Source organism: Tamandua tetradactyla, chromosome 10 (assembly GCF_023851605.1).
Source record: "Tamandua tetradactyla isolate mTamTet1 chromosome 10, mTamTet1.pri, whole genome shotgun sequence".
Taxonomy (NCBI): domain Eukaryota; kingdom Metazoa; phylum Chordata; class Mammalia; order Pilosa; family Myrmecophagidae; genus Tamandua; species Tamandua tetradactyla.
In genome coordinates, this window is record NC_135336.1 from 399824 (window position 1) to 413119 (window position 13296).

The 13296-nt window shown below is 36.9% G+C and overlaps 1 pseudogene across 1 annotated transcript in view; it reads left to right on the forward strand.

The window, feature by feature from the left end:
• Window positions 1-12994, forward strand: part of LOC143648122 (arrestin domain-containing protein 4-like) — a 14619-nt pseudogene extending 1625 nt beyond the window's left edge. Inside the window, exons 2-8 of the transcript XR_013158386.1 lie at window positions 3015-3080; window positions 3332-3475; window positions 5435-5536; window positions 8292-8548; window positions 9032-9194; window positions 9745-9899; window positions 10282-12994. The product of XR_013158386.1 is annotated as an arrestin domain-containing protein 4-like (transcript). The remainder of the gene's footprint in view (window positions 1-3014; window positions 3081-3331; window positions 3476-5434; window positions 5537-8291; window positions 8549-9031; window positions 9195-9744; window positions 9900-10281) is intronic.
• The last annotated feature ends 302 nt before the right edge of the window (window positions 12995-13296 follow it).

The window sequence follows — 13296 nt, forward strand, 5'->3', positions numbered from 1 at the left end:
AGAAATCAGTATTACTTGTAGTCTTGATCCATCTTTCTGTGTGGGAAAAGGTAGTCCTTAAGTACTCAAGGTAGGAGAGAGTTGGAATGACCTCAAAATTGTATTTAGAACCAAAGCTTTCTTTGGGCCTGCCAGCAGTAGTAAGTTAGGTGGCAGTTTTCATCTGTGCCCTTTCACCAGTGTGTCTTCCAGGATCAGCACACACAGCCCTGCTCCCAGGTGTTATGCCACACTTTTACCTATGGCTGTCAGGTAAAGGGCCATGGAATAGTGAAGTCCTTTGGTTTATACCAGTACTTGGGGCTTTTTGTATCCGGGCCCATAACTTCAGATCAAACAGACTACTTAGCAGTTGAACCGGGGATTAATTTACATATGTAAGCATTTTAATTGTTTACAATTAAATTACAATGGTTGCAAATGAAAACTTTAGCCCAACCTTCCCAGGACCCCTGGGATCCCCTGGGCCTCTCCCCAGGCAGCTGTAATTGTAAAACTTGCCTGGCCTCTGAGAAAGCAGTGATCTTTTTCCCTTCTGATGGAATGGAATGTCAAAGCGTAGACAATTTTAAAGTCTTTAATTGGTTTCAGAATGTGACAGAAATATTGGCAGCAGTTACATTTCACTTAAGAAGGATAGTCTTTTGACTTCAGTGAGGGAAAGAAGGCATTACCATGAATGAGCTATAGCCTGGGAACAGTGAGCAACTGCACCTAGCCAGCAGAGTCTCAGGGTTATTGAATTTCAACTATTTCCATCACCTGAAGTGATATTTAGAAATCCAGGTTTCTGGGACATATTTTCAAGAAATCTTCCCAGATATTTCTCTGTCATTGCTAACGTAATCCAACTACTCGCTGTCACTTCCTGATTGATTCTCTTTGTGTATGTTTTTGAGGGGTTGTGGTAGGAAGAGAAGAAGACAGGAGAGTTCATTTCGGTTCATGCTCACACATCAGCACTGTAACCTTGTATGGGTCCCTTCCTGAGCTCCTTGGCTCCTGGAGGCCAAAATGAAGAGTTTTGGCTCTCAGGCCATAAGAAAGTGGAACTTCTCCTGGAGGCATTGTAGGCCTCAGCATATGGGGCAGAAGTAATGAGCCATGAGGACAGAAGCAGAAATGGGTCCATACTGCAGCTTGTGACTCTTTCTAATGAAAAGTTAAATAACTAAGTAAAGAGAAAGAAAGATGTGATTCCTAAACACCATCACCCACATATATCACCTTGCTCAAATTCATTTTTTTTTCCTGTTCATGTTGGGAGATGATTGAGTCTCATTTTAAATGTTATACTTCCTGTGTTGATTTGTCTTCTCTAAGAGGAGGGAACCTCATCTGTATCCTTGTCGTGCATGCTTAGCATGCCCTTCCTTGTGCCACTCTCTTCAAGTCAGCCTCTCCACAGCCATTTCCACACCATCTTCCTCAAGGTGCCTGGCCCTGCTCTACACTAGCACTTACTTGATGGTAAATACTGTGAACAGGTATCTAGCTTTTAGACCCTCGCTGGTCTGTTTGCGTACAGTAGTTATCCTTCTTTCTATGCTTAGTGCCTAGCATCTAGGCTCTATAAATTTTTAATTGATAAACGAAGTCTGCATTTCTAAACATATATAAGCATTTTAATTGTCATACACACCATAATCTCATGATTACAAGTTAGAACTCTAACCCAGCTCTTCCGGGAGCTTTGGGATTGCCGTGAGGCTTCCAACAAGCATTGTAATGTTGAAGCATCCCTGGCTTCCCAGGCCAGTGGGGCGGCAGCTCCTGAGCACACCTGAGCCCCAGGATCATTAATCTTGGGCTTGTCCAGGACCTTGTCAGCTTTATCTTAAATTGCCCACCTGTGGAATATTTCTATTTGAATGGACTTAAGTGGCAGATACTTTGTGTTTTCAATTTCTTATAGTTTATTATACATTGGAAATTGGGGATAGATTCAGAAGTATTACTGAGTCAATAACGTCTACCTGTTTTTTAAGAGTGGAAGGTTGAGATGCTGTTTATGGTCCTAGGACTCCAGTATTTAAATGAAAATAACTCCATTTCTCTAGTGATTTCTGTCCTTTTAAAAAACGTCTAAATGAATGGATAAGGTAGAAGCGGTCATTTTAATATCAAGTGAGCAGGCAAATCTCAGAGAAAGTTGTCAGTCTAAGCTGTCCTTTCTTCCTTTCATTCATCCCATCTCCCTCCAGGGAATTCAGTTCTGAGCCTGAATCTGGGGGCATAAAATGTAGAGTTTTTATGTATCATATTGTATCTTCTCGAGAGTAGCTCATTCACATTTAAAGCCACAGAGACTGCTTTGGATCTGAACAGTACATTCATCAGAGGTTTTCAGCAGCACCTCTGGCCTGACATGGTCTGTCCATACTCTGCATGAGTGGCCTTCTCACGGTGGTGCTAAGCCTGTACCTGGACTAGAACAGAGTCCACAGACCCAAAGACAGTGGAAGGGGCTGCGGCCCTGCTTGGGCTGAGCCCTCTGTCGCCACAGCTCACCACCACAGAATCGAGGGGATGCAAGTGCAAAATGTGACCTTCCTTCATAACTTCTGCTGTTTGGTTGTTTTGTCACATACCTTGTATTCAGAATATTCCCAATAAGATTTTCCACCTCTTTTTCCATCTCTGTTCGGAGAACATGTAGTCTGATTTTTGTGATATACCTAAAACAAATCTGTTTTGTGCCAAATTAATTTTAGGTTCAATTTAATATTGGTATCTCACGTTAGTATGATAGAGTGGAGAAAACAATTGTTTCTAAAAATGTATGTGTGTGTGTGTACATGTATGTATGTGAATATATAAATGCTTATTTCAATTTACTGAACTTCATAAAACTGAGTCAAATTTTAATTCTCTGAGCCTCAGTTTAATGAATTTTTGGAGTATACTTAATTTGATAGCTAGAAAAACCTCCTAATTAAAAAAATCTTAGTTTGTGAAAGCTCGTGATCCAATAGTAGCTTCATTTAAAACAAAATGTACTCTCTTTTAATAAGTGAAAACATCCTTTTATTACAGACTGGAAAACATGAATTTCCATTTAGCTTTCAACTACCATCTGAGTAAGTGAAACTATGTAACTTATGCTATTTTCTTTCCTAAATGCCCATCCAGATACACAGGCCCAAGCTAGCAGCTGACTCTCAAGTACCCAGGTTTATCCTGAATAGCTCCTAATAGGTCTACCCTGCTTATTCTTTTTCTCAACCTAAACCAACATTTTAAGGCCTCTTCCTTTTGTTGTTGTTTTTTTTTGTTATTTGTTGTTTAACTGAAAAATATACTTGTAATTAACATCTTTGGCTGATTTCAGACCTTTGGTAACCTCCTTCACTGGAAAATATGGAAGTATTCAGTACTGTGTGAGGTCAGTTTTGGAGTGACCCAAAGTACCCAGAGCATGATGCAGGAATTTCAGATCATCAGTCCTATTGATGTCAACACACCAGCATTGCTAGTGAGTTCCTCCTTACCAGTAGTACTCCCTGCATTTAGTAAGCTCCATGGCACTGGACAGCTACTTTCTGATGGTGTAGGAAATGGGGATCTTGTCACCCATAGGCATTCACTCCAAATCCATGATGCTAGGTTGAGCAAATTACAAATTGTGACTGTTAATACTACTTATTATGTCCCTGCTATTCAGGGCTGCTCTTGCCAAAAATTTACACAGGCTGGCAGTACATTAATAGGGCTTAATGATACTAAAACACACAGAGAGAGTGGTTATTTTACAGAGTGGCTGCATTCACAGGGCAGTGGTATTCTAAACCCTGCAGTAATAGCAGGCTGAGGAGCAGTAATTACAGCAGAGCATTAATCAGGCTCCGCCTGGCATTGAAGCCCGGCCCATTATGCTTTGCATCCTTACATTTTGGATGTCATTTTCTAACATTAAGTGAGTGCACACAGCTGCTGCAGAGATCCTTTCACTTACCATTTCTTTATGACAGATTTGGCCACATTAAAGCATTGAACTTCTAATCATCACCAGAAATACTGTAGACTGATAAGATAGATCAGGCAAGAAGGAACAACAGAATAAGCAAGATGGGAACTAATGAGCTAGATTCTTTTATCTGAACCCAAATTATCAGAATAATATAAAATTGTACCTTGTACTTCCATGATAGCTACTAGAACCTAATGGTTCATCATTTAAATATGAATGAATGATTTTATTCATGGAGAAGTCTGAGATAATTTAGACTTTCCATCAGGATACTCAGTGACAAAGATGTGTTTTTAGTATCAGAAGGTTCTTTTTCTCCAAAATGTTTTTAAAGAAAAAAGCCAGGTGTTAAAAGGTGTTTAACTCTATTTTTACATTAAAAAGAAAAGGGATCTACTTTGATGTTCATCTTTTGATTGTGAAAAGATTGCAGATATGTCCATCTCTGTGACCTGGTTGGATGGTCCCTTTTGTCTGTTCTCATAAACCAGCCAGCACCCCACTGACCTGGCTTACAGCTATGATTCTAACACCTGTTTAATACCCTGTTTTGAACATTTATGATGTTCAGTGTCTTGTATTTTTACATACTCCCTAAGATAAGGAGGTTAACTATTTCTAAAATCTTTATGGCCAATTGTGACAAATGATTTACATAAGGTTTTACTTTTGCCAAAAAACAGATACTATTTATCCTTTACTCTTCTTTCTATGAATAAAGGAGAAAATGTTGTAAGGAACTTAGTGTTTTACAGTGAGCTTTTGGTGGGTGCCATGAGCATTTTAAGTCTAGTGTCCTTTCTCTTGTTACTACCTAATGGAACATGGGGTGATATGTTTATTAACCTTTTTGGATCCATCATACTGCGTGTCATTCCGCAACTATTACACGAAACCCAAAGACTAGTCCATGTTAAGGAAAAGTTAAAGACAGTTGAAATGTCTGCCTAATGATGTATTTTGAAGTAAGAAAAAGAAATCTGTTTGCTTATTCCACACTGAAAAGAAAAAAAACAGTGATACCAAAATAAAATATTTTTATTATTGATTTTTATACCATTTCTCCTTTCACTGGATCTACACATAAAGCCTTCAAAGAAAAAAAAAGTAGCTTTGTTATGTTAATAGATATTCAAACAGCTGTTGATGACTTTTTAAGAGATGTTATACCATTTCCCAAAAATATGATGACAAGGTAAAATAGGGTGGTGTCATTATGCTGTTTTGAATATGAAAAATCATCTTGGTTTCCAAAAAAAGGAATGAGTTTTAATATTCTATGTTTAGTAAGTATCTTGCCTAATAGATCACATGAGAATAAGAAAGGTTGTTTTTGTTCGCTTATTTGTTTTTGGTAGGGATTGCTTTTTACAGCTGTTCTATGAAGAATTACATAGTTTTAAGTTCTTTGAGTTCTCTAGAGTGGTTTAATTAAGATGATTTTAATTGTTTGAAATTTTCAAGACCCCTGTATTGAAAACACAAGAGAAAATGGTTGGCTGTTGGATTTTCATGTCTGGTCCTGTCTTGCTGAGTGCCAAAATTAAAAAAAAGGGTACTGTAATGGTAAGCAAAATACTTGGAAGTCTAAATGGAAGACTCATTTAACTTTACTAGTTAATATTTAAGTGATTTTTAAGTAAAGTATTTTGTAATTTATGAAGTATAAAATATTTTTAAGCATGAATAATAATATTTTCTGATTTCAATGTAAATAATTGGTACTTAAATATTTGTAAGTGGATAAATAGGTTCCAGTAAAACTCCTGGTGTTTCTGACTACAGTCCTGTTATTTTAGTAACTAAGAGTAAAACTATAGGAAAGAGGAAAATGCCAGCATTTTATTTATTTATTATTTTTTAAACATTTTTATTATGAAATATATATATATACACACACACAAAAGCAATAATCAAAGTACATTGTAACAAATGCTTGTAGGACAGATTTTAGTGTGGTATGGGTTAATGTTCCACTAAGTGCTTTTCCTTCTAGCTGCTCCAAGACACTGGAAACTAAAAGAAGTATCAGTATAATGATTCAGCACTGATATTCATTTGTTAAATCCTGTCTTCTCTGCTGTAACTCCTCCTTCTCCTTTGGTCCTTCTCCCATCTTTTGGAGTCTTTGGGTTCTGCCCATTCTGACTTTTTTTTCTTTTTTGTGAAAAATAACATATATATATGTGATAAATTTCAAAGCACTTCACAACAACTAGTGGTACAGTAGATTTCAGAGTTTGGTATGGATTACAATTCCACAATTTTAGGTTTTTACTTTTAGTTTTTCTAAGATACTGGAGACTAAAAGAAATATCAATGTAATGATTCCATAGTCATACTTGTTTGTTAAATCCTACTTTCTGTGTAGAACTCCACCATCATCTTTGATCTTTCACCCACTCTATAAGGGTATTTGGGCTATGCCCAGTCTAACTTTTCATGTTGGAGGGGGCTGATGATAATATGGGATAGGGAGATGGAACTAGTTGATGTTCTGGAGGGCCTGGCCCCTCTTCATTTTAGGACTTATCTGGGCCAGGGATCCATCTGGAGGTTGCAAGTTTCTGGAAAGTTGCCCTAGTGCATAGAACCTTTGTAGACTCTAATATAATGCTCTTGGTAGTCTTTAGGACTGGCAGGAATGGTTTTGTTGGGGTTTGGCAAGTTATGATAGGTAGCAGTGTCTAACTGAAGCATGCATAAGAGTGACCTCCAGGGTAGCCTCTTGACTATTTGAACTCTCTCAACCACTGCTACCTTATTTTTTACACTTCTTTTCCCCTTTTTGATCAGAGTGGCATTGTTGAACCCATGGTGCCAGGACTAGACTCATCTTGGGGGTCATCTCCCACATCATCAGGGAGACTTTCACCCCTGGATGTCATGTCCCATGTAGGGGAGAGGGCAGTGGTTTCATTTGTAGAGTTGGGCTTAGAGAGAGTGAGGCCACATCTGAGGAACAAAAGAGGTCCTCCAGAAATAATTCTTAGGTATGTCTGTAGGTATATAAGCTTCACAGGAGCAAGCCTCAAGATCAAGATCTTGGCCTATTGATTTGGGTATCCCTAATGTTTAAGGCAGTATCAGGGGTTTCCCTGGTGGTAAAGTTTAATAGTTCTGTAATTTTTCTCCCATCCCTCAAGGGATTTTGCCAGTATTTTTGATCATCTGCTTAATATACTCTAGGATATATCCAAGCATTACATTAGCTATACAGGTGGGTGCCCTGTGTTTGGATTGTTTAAATGATCTGTCCAGATAGGTTGAGTTAGATTATGTGCTACAGAAAATTTCATTTCTGGACAAAATAATCCTTTGTTCCTTTGGTCTCAAAGAGTAGATGAGGTTCTAAAATAGAGACAATATTTTTAGTACCCCTCTATTCTGAATTACCTTAATCCTGACTTGAATGGCTTCATTTCTATCTCTAAATATCAGGTTGTACATTATAAAACATCCTCTCAAAGTCCAGGAATAACAATGACCACTCCAGACTAAATGTGACTGCTATAAGAGCTTACAATCTAGACCCCTGTTTTTTTTATTATGTATTTTCTAAATGAGACCTTACAATGTTTGCTCTTTTGTTTCTGGCTCATTTTGCCTCACCAAATGTCTCAACAGGCTCATTCACAATGGTCAGCATTTTATTTTAGCATTGTAAATTATGTCCAAGGGAGTGTTGCTTGAAAGAGAGCTATTGCAGCATGGAAAATGTTAAGGCATTTTAATTCCAGGCAGTTTTGAGATATGGAAGACAGTAAGACATTTAAGAGTTGTAACAGATTGATGTTAGGCTATTTTGTATAGGGCTTAATTGCTTGAGGATTTACTCCCCACTCCAGGCTTGAATGAACATGGTGTGGTTATGGTATGATGTGGACATGTGATGTCATAAAACTTGTCAACTCCATCGTTTTGTGCTGTAATGTTTTCAGTTCCTTAAAGGAAAAGGCTTCCTTTGGGCAGATTTTAATTTGATAGGCACAAATGAGTCTGTTAGTAATCTTTTTTTACTTAACATAGTTTTGAATCATTTACTTTTCTTATCTTAATTTTACAGTATATTAGTCATTTATATACATTTGGAATAAATCATGCAATAATTAGGAAATTTTTTCTACACTACACATTTTCAAAAACTGCCATGAATTCCCATTTTTTGACTCAGATTTACAATATAAATTTTCCATCAAGACTTCTCACTCTTAAGTAATGTTGGGGGCATTTTTGCTTTAAATGGTAGTGATCGTGTTCCTCTGTGATGAGAAATTTTTGAAAGGTGCCTGAATCCACCATGGTTTCATTTTCCTTTTAGGAGAAGCTATTCCAATCTATGCAGAAATAGAGAATTGTTCCTCTCATCTGATTGTTCCCAAAGCCACCGTTTTCCAAACCCAGACATATTTGGCTAGTGGAAAAACAAAGACCATCCAGCACATGGTGGCCAATGTGGAAGGAAACCACATCCCCTCTGGGAGCGCAGACACATGGAACAGGAAGATGCCGAAGATCCCACCTGTTATGCCCATCATCCTGGACTGCTGTGTCATCCACATGGACTACTCCTTAGCTGTAAGCCCCCTGGCTCCTGAGCTGGAGAACATGGAGAACAAGCAGGAGCTGGTGCTGTGTTACCGGGAACATGTACAGCAAATACCTTGAAGAGTGTCATTTATATCAGCATTGCCACAAATTGTGAAATATATAAAGATTGACTTTTTTTTCCAATCAAAAACTATCCCCTAAAGGGATTTAATTAACTACATAAAAATACTGAAACACCTTAAGAGGCATTTGTTGTGCTGAAGACACATACTTAATTTCCTATAGTTGTTATTGTAATATAAGTATATTAAGGTCACAGTTCCCTGTCTACATTTGCATGCTGTTGGTTTTGTTTGGTCTGCACCATTATTGCTTTTTGGGGTTAGGGTGGGACTGGGTGGGTGGGAGGGCAGGTGACAAAGGAGTTTATGTGAAAAAAAATTATCAGGCTATCTACTATGAGGTTGAACTTATATTTGTGCCTTTCTCATTATTTTGGGGGCATATTAGGTGTATATTCCTATTCCTGGTGCTAAAAAATTGATGCAGGGGCTGCCATTGGTGATTGGCACAATTCCATATAATGGTTCCAGCAGCATAAACTCTAGCATTGCTAGCCAGCTCAGTATGGATATGAGCTGGTTGACACTGACCCTGCCTGAGCAGCCTGAAGGTAAACTATTTTGAAATTCCTTCATAATAGCATTTTACACAATAAAGTACTTAAAAGCAGATCATGAAAAATAGTTGTGCTCAAATGTTAATTACCACTACTACAAAATTGTTATTATTAAAAATCTTAAGACATCATTCCTAGAAGGGACTTGAAGAACTTTACTTCTCCTGGACACAAAGTCACTGATAGCAGATCCAGGAATAAAATCAGTATCTCCTGATTTCAATTTAAAATAGTGTAAGTTTGTAATGTAAACCTGTCTGAAGGATCAAGTATTACCTTATTACTATAGCCAGACTTCAGTGATATTTACCTAGAACACAACACTTACATATATCAAAAGAGTAAAATACAATCAGTTTTAATAGCAGTTTAATAAAAGCAGATTCTCTTAAATAATTTTTATTGTCATGGGCCCGTACAGTTGATGAACAGAGGAAAATAACAAACTTATCTCCAAATTTCACTAAATGGTGAGGGTTCAGAAGAGATTAATGCAATTAATTTGTTCATGGCTCTCATGGATTCAACTCCATTTCTCTTTCAGCACCACCAAATTATGCAGATGTGGTATCAGAGGAAGAATTCTCTAGACATGTTCCATCTTACACGCAGCCTTCCAGTTGTGAGGGGGAAGCATGCTGTCCTGTGTTCGCCTGCATATAGGAATTCTGGTTTCAGCCTCCACCTCTTTATTCAAAGGTAAACAAAGCAAAAGAAAATTAGGGTTTTGTTTTTTTATGCTATTTTTAAATAGTCATCATTTGCTGCCCTTCCTTCATTTAAGTGTGTTGCTGACTCATAAGCAGTAGGACATAGATATAAATGTCTTTACAGTGATGATAGGTAGTCACTGATCCATTTACCAAACCTGTAGCTTGTGGTTTGTGGGTACATGGATTGCCTTTAAGGTGTCTTATGTGGTCATGGAATACAGAGTTCTTAAATGACCTACTGGGACTTCTTAATAACAGTTGCTTCTCTAAGCAACTTGGCTTGTAACCATCATTTAATTAGCAGTAGAAAATGGACTCATTCTGAAGACAGTGGTGACAGTCATCTCAGTCTGCTCTTTTTTTTGTAGGTTGACCCTCATCCTAGTGATGTGGAAGAGACCCAGCATGTATCATTCATCCTCTGACATACTTCAGAAATCACTGTGTTCATAATCTAATTAAAACCTTGGTTCTTTCCTTCTGCCTTTTAGGAGGAGAGGGAGGAAAGATTAACTTAACATAAATAAGCATCAAGACTGAAGATGATAAAAATTAACAAATAACATGGGCTACCCATAAGCAAACTGGGTTGTGGTACAAGTTTATGTGATGATGGTAGAGACACCTTTAAATAATGGAATGAAGAAAGGAAAAGTCCCAGAATGTAAAGCAAGTCCCTATGGTGATAGAGGAAGTGGTAGACTTCCTCAGGTAGACACCAACCTGAGGAAATGTAATCTGTGTAAATAGTGGAAACACTATGCTGGTATACCTTTAAAAAGGTATCTCAAAATGGAGCAAAAGCATGCTAAACGTGAAGGCAGTGTGGACTCATTCGAGGCAGACTTAGTTTTGGAGTGTAGCAGTGCCAGGGTGTGCATGAGTAAGAAAATGGCCTACCACAAATATGGAGGAAAGGTTTCAGGGTCATCGTGGTTTCTTACCATAATCCATAGGACTGAAATCCTTGAAAGAATCCTGTCTTGAGATCACATAGTCTTATGAGGTCCTAATGAAGTAGTACAGTTTTTACTCTTCGAATGGTATTTTTCAAAGTAGTCTATAAATTGGCTATGCAGTATTATGAAACCAAGAACAGGTTCCTTTGAAAAGCTTATCAGTTCAGGGGCAAAGATGAACTTGAATATGAAAACACACTTGATTTGTGACTTTTACTTTTTGCCCCCTTTCAGTACTTGAACAGGATACACGTTTGATTTTATCTTCCTTACCTGACAGCACATTAGACAAGGAATGGGGGAGAAAGTTTGCATCTTTAGGATGACTTAATAAGTACATAGTGCAAAAAAAAAGTCTTTTCTTAACCTACCTCTAGTGGAGTTTGCAGATATGTTTTTAAAACTAGAGGCCTGAGAAATCATTTTGGATTGTCTCCTGTTTGCAGTAGCAGTCTAATCTAACTTACCATTAAATCTGAAAATGGACCATGAGAAGAATCTATAGTTAGCATTAAATGGAAGTAAATATATGAGTACCTAAAGGTATTTCAAAATAAACGTAATATCAAAAGAGGATAGAAATGCCATTTAAAAACAAATTTAATTCCTATAGAGAGAATTAAGTCTACTGTTGTTGGTCACTACATTGTACATTGTTATTCCAGTTCTTTAGCAATTCTCTTTAAACTGCAATTTTCTTTTTTGTTTTGGTGCAATATTTTATTATTTAGTCTCAGGATTTCAGACCAATGTGATTGTGTTGCTGCTTAAATCTGAGTGGTATTTTTAATGTACCCTCTCCCATGGATTCAGTCACATGTTCACTTGCTTTTCCTTTAATCTGTTGCTTTCACAAGCAAAGAGCATGTCTGGATGTTAAGTGGAAGGGAGACAGGGATTCCCTTGATAGAGATTTTGAACCAACCAAACACTGGTTTACTCCATGTCTTGAGGGTTTGATAACAAAAACTCTGGTGCTCCCCATGCAGAATACTGTACCTAACTCAACAGAATGATTTATTTTTCTTTCAACCACTATCAGTTAAAAATAGAAAAGTCCTTCTAAAGTTCAATTTTGTATTTAGAAATTAGCCATTTGATCAGGGATTTTTTTTACAAACTTTAAGTAAATGTATGCTTTTCACCCTTCTGGACATACCTCTCCTCTCTGTAATCATGCAGGGCACCTTGCATTTTAAGCCACTGTTTGAAGTCACAATGCAAAACTGTTATACCAGTAATTGTGGTACTGAAATTTGTCACAAAACTTTATTGTATGTTTGGGATTTTAGTGTTTTATTTTGCCTTGTTTTTTATTTAGTGTGTGTTAAATAGTTTTATTTCTACTTCAAAAGGAATATCTTCAACTATTTCTTGACTTTTTCCATTTTGTAGTTTACATGTCATACCAAGACACTATCCACCTCCATAGCCCCAAAAGAAACTAAAGAAACAAACTGAGACAGGTTGGAGGGTGAGGAAGCTTAATTATTCAGTTTCATGTAGAAAAGTGACAGCTTAATGGAATACTTCACTTAGAAATTTTCACTTATATTACAGAAATCATGAAGTGGCCCCACAAAATCGAAACAGAGTGGACTTTTGTTATCAGTTTAAACATCTGCTTTAAAAATAAAACTTGCCTTATTGAATTGATGTTGGCATATCTGACATTAAGCAGTAGGTTGAAACTACATTAAATACTTTCTTTTAAAACAAGTTATTTTAGGTATGGAGAAAATTCTACATTGCAACAGAGAATACTTGAGAATGAAGAGTGGCTATTATTTGCTTGTTTATTCTCCTCTTGCTCTTATTTAGTCTGCCAAGAAACTGTGGCCTTAGAATTTTCTTTTTGCTGCAAAAATTGTGAAATTGAAAAAGTGTGTCTTTTGGCACACAAAATCTTCCCATGGATAAAACTTTAATTTTTTAATATTTTCATTTTGCACAATAATAAAATCAGTAGGTGGGGGTTTGTTTTTGATAAGTTAACTATGAAAGCTTTTTTATTTTTATTACTATAAATGTAATAGTGATTTAATCCACAGGAAAAGAAATAAAGATTGTATTTTGTATTCATGTATGACCCCTATGGGTTCCTTTTGTCAATAAAATAATTATACCGATTATTTTATGCATTGCTAGTTTTGTCTTGTTTTTTAAAAGACCACCATTTAAATTGTTAAAGACTGAAGGGAAATCAATACCAAAAAGTGGACATTGTCAACATTATGATTCTTTAATATGTACTTTTGCCAAGCAGGGCACTGCCTTGGGGACTCTGAGCTTGTTTCTGTGGCAGGCTCAGTTTCCCCCACATAATCAGTTTTTAGCTTTCCATGAAGAAAAGGAGATGAGTACACTGTTAAACTGTATTGGTTGTTGAGAGAACATCTTTATTTTCAAGTGGTAATGGCTATT